General features: G+C 45.5%; 1 long non-coding RNA gene across 1 annotated transcript; it reads right to left on the bottom strand.

Annotated features, from left to right (window-relative positions):
* Window positions 1-435: 435 nt before the first annotated feature.
* LOC122006738 lies at window positions 436-1,740 on the bottom strand. The gene is made up of 4 exons (XR_006118747.1): window positions 1,218-1,740; window positions 970-1,130; window positions 725-838; window positions 436-495 (listed from the first exon to the last, which is right to left on the bottom strand). It is a non-coding gene; the product is annotated as an uncharacterized LOC122006738 (long non-coding RNA).
* Between the last annotated feature and the right edge of the window lie 1,536 nt (window positions 1,741-3,276).

The raw sequence follows: 3,276 nt of genomic DNA, 5'->3' as shown, positions 1-3,276 counted from the left end.
CGTGCTACCACGTGTCACGCTACCCATGGCGTCTGGCGGAGCACCGAACAGTGATGGAAACTGGCAAAGTGCTCGACAATAATGGAGCAATCTATCGCACAGCATGCGATCATGCAAATGATGCATGTCACTAAGCATGATAATATACTAAACCAATCTCTGGACATATCATAATGTGCACCAAAGCGAATGAATCATATCAAGGTATCTGATCATATAAGGTATCAAACCTAGGTCCTGACATGGTAAAATATGGTTATATCACTACCCATGAGCATGTGGAATCAGGTACATATCCATACAAGATGTAAACAAACAATCAATCAACAGGTAGCATGTATTGGGCAGTGATTAACCGAAACAAGTAAGAAACACAATTAATGCATCTTGTTAATTTAATTACTAAGCATATCAAAGACAATAAGTCAAAAGTACCCGCCTCCGAAAATAGAAAGGTCCAATCCGACTCCGAGATACTCGTCTCGCGTCAAGGTCCTGTATCACCCATATATGTACATTTATTTAGCTAGAACTCAACAATAGCTAAATAAAATCTCCACGACCAATAGGATAAGATCCTAATCAACATATACATGATCAATAGCATAAATCCAATCCCTTATGATCTACAACTAAGCAAATAATTAAATCCATAGACCACATCATCTCAATACGTATCTGAATTCCTAATCACATTAAGAAATCCCAAATTATTACACCTTACCTCAAAATCACAGTCGTGATCACTGATCCACATAAGGATTATTGCTGCTGGTAACCAAAAACAACACACAGCACAATACTACCCTCGTGCTCACTAATCCACCGAACCCTACACCTGCGAATCATATCAGAAGGAAACATCAATTGTGCCTCCAAGTATATATATATCACGATAAAAATCACATCCAATAATAGCCAGCATAAGGGGCAACACCAATAAGGAGCATTAAATCGAAACAGCATGACCTCCTCACTAAGGTCAGCAGAGGCACAAGGGAGGAAAGTCGGCGTGCTCCTGTGGTCGGAGTGACTCGAGAGGAAGAAGAAGTCTCGGGTCAGTTGATCGGCCGGGACTAGGGTTCACGGTGGCGTCGGTAGAGAGGCTCGGCCGTCCGCTGTGGTGGCATCTGGAAATCCAAGAATTTCTGATCTGGTGATAAACTATAGCGAAATCAAACAAGAACAGAGCACAAGATCAAGAACTAAACCCTCACCTGTCGATCAAAATGCCAGATCAACACTGTTCTGAGAAGGAGACAAGGTAAGGAAAAGGGACGGCGATAAACTGGCCGATAAGGGAGAAGCAGTGTCGCTGGTGCTCGTGGTGATCCGGCTACACTATATGGCGTGGCATGGTCGGGCCACAACGCACCGGTGTTGCGGTGAGGAACCGGAGATAGGGCTCGGGCGTGTGGCCGGTATCGCTAGCGGCCTGACTTCAGGTGGCGGCTCAAAATAGCAGTAGCGCCGGCGCGATTTGAGGACTTGGTGGTCGGCGCTCGAAGAAGAGAAAGAGTGGTCGACCCTAGGGCTCGGATGTCAGCAGATCGGGGGGGGGGGGGGGGGGGCTGTGGCGGCCCATAGAGGAGAAAAGAGGAAAGGGTGGCTCTCGTCGTCGACGGCCTGTGCTCGGGATCTCCACGGCTAGGGCGACGGCAGTGGCGAGGGGAAGAGGAAACCGCCGCTGGCGGCGGTTAGGGCTCGGAGGCGTCGGGCGCGCGCGGGGAGAGGATCGGCACGCACGGGTTCGGGGAGAAAGAAAGAAACGGAGGAGAAATAAAGAAAAAGAATAAAAGAAAATGAAAGAAAATCAAACATTTCCTCTTTAAAATGGGGTAGCCTAAATAGGCTTTTCCGGGCCCCGTTTTCATCCCCGTTAACTTAGTCATACGAGCTCCGAAAAATTCCCGAAAAATTTCCAAAAAATTCCGGAAAAATCCCTTATCATTATTCGCTAATTTTCAGTATTTTACACTGTGTTCCTGCTGCTGGAGCCACTGGTGCTATAGGCTGGACTGGGGGAACCTCTAAGACCACTGGCGTTGCTAGGTTTGGTTCCGGGGTGACTGTGAGGGTATTCTGCTGACTAGACTTTAAGGTGACTATTTCCTGTTGTTGTTCAACTAGCTGCTGCTGTAACTGAACCACTAATGCTGTAAGGTCTGGGGGAAGCACTGAATTGCCTGCCTCGTGCTGGGGCTCAGTAGCTGGTGCCCTTCTAGCTGGGCGTCCTCGTGCCATTTCTAAAGGAACAAAGGACATACATAACTAATACAAACATACTGGAGTAACTATTGTTATCATGTTAACTACCATCATAAACAAGCATGCTGTGGTTATATCTAAACATGGAAACAAGAAGCATAAAGAAAGTGAGAGATGTTCTTACTTGGAAGCTGCAGGTTCAATGCTGATGTGTGTGTAGGAAGTATGGAAACTGCTCTGATACCACTCTGTAACGACCCGCCTTCTACTAACTAAGCTGTAAGGCCGATCGTCACATTATGCTGTGCTAAACTATTCCTTGACTAACTTTAAATCTAGGTGCGGAAGCTGTACTAAATAAAATTTCGCTAAACTATTGACATTTCTTGATTCTATACGTGCTAAGGGGTGTAATCTAACTACTCATAACATATCTTACCTCCCCCATGGTCAAGGAACTGAATTAAACCCTTTCCCAGCTGTTATCAGACCTCCCAATCGATCTGCAGATCGATTGGAATGGTCGAATCGATCCGGAGATCGATTCAGAGGGCTACTATATCCGGGACGTGGGTTTGATCGATCCAGTGATCGATCCAGCATGTTACTGTGCTCGGGGCAATATTCTGGATCGATCGGCTGATCGATCCAGACTGGCCAATCGATCCAGTGATCGATCCCAGAGACTTCTGCTCGCGACAAAACTTGTTGGATCGATCAGCTGATTGATCCAGAGGCCTACTGTTCGCGAATCCAATTGCCCAGTCGATCCTTCGATCGATTGGAAACTCTCGAATCGATCAGCTGATCGATTCGATTTTCTGATTTCGTGCCAAAGGCCTGATTTCAGCACTTGTTCGTGCTAAAGTTACTCATAACTATTCTAAACCAAATACAAAACATTCTAACATCATAAAATAGTGTTCTAACATGATAGAATGCATGATTAACTAGTTCATAACATTTAACTTACTAAGGTGCAAAATAACCAAAACGCTAAGAAGTTCTAATGCTTAAACAAGCTTGCTGAAATTCCCTAAGATCTTTATTCCAAGTTCCATCCACACA

The sequence above is a fragment of the Zingiber officinale genome, chromosome 1A (assembly GCF_018446385.1).
Source record: "Zingiber officinale cultivar Zhangliang chromosome 1A, Zo_v1.1, whole genome shotgun sequence".
NCBI classification, from domain to species: Eukaryota; Viridiplantae; Streptophyta; class Magnoliopsida; order Zingiberales; family Zingiberaceae; genus Zingiber; species Zingiber officinale.
This window is presented reverse-complemented; position numbering and strand designations above follow the sequence as displayed.